Genomic DNA, 331 nt, shown 5'->3' on the forward strand with positions numbered 1-331 from the left:
GCTCGGGATGGGGGCAGAGGTTGGGGCGCGGAGGTGCGAGGAGGAGGGGGTTGGAGATAACGTGCGGTTTGTTTAGGCTGGGCGGAAAGCTCGAAGGAGTTAAATGATGTCTGTGCGTCCGAGACACAAACATTACACTCACAACAACCGGTAACACATTAATGTAGGGCTGGGATGGTGGTTGGGGTGGCCCAGGGGGGGAATGTTTGCGGGTGGTGCACCGTGTTTTGCCCGCGGGAGGTGGATGGTTGAATGAATGGGGCAGAGGAAGGGGGATGCAGGCCAGCTTGGGCTTGGCTGTGGGGACCCGCTGCCCGGAGCGGGGCGGGGG

The 331-nt window shown here is 61.6% G+C and overlaps 1 protein-coding gene across 1 annotated transcript in view; it reads left to right on the forward strand.

Moving 5' to 3' along the window:
- The window catches only part of NMNAT2 (nicotinamide nucleotide adenylyltransferase 2), a 114,645-nt gene that overhangs the window by 687 nt on the left and 113,627 nt on the right, over positions 1-331 (forward strand). The gene's annotated exons all lie outside the window — the stretch shown is intronic.

Source organism: Myotis davidii, unplaced genomic scaffold (assembly GCF_000327345.1).
Source record: "Myotis davidii unplaced genomic scaffold, ASM32734v1 scaffold362, whole genome shotgun sequence".
NCBI classification, from domain to species: domain Eukaryota; kingdom Metazoa; phylum Chordata; class Mammalia; order Chiroptera; family Vespertilionidae; genus Myotis; species Myotis davidii.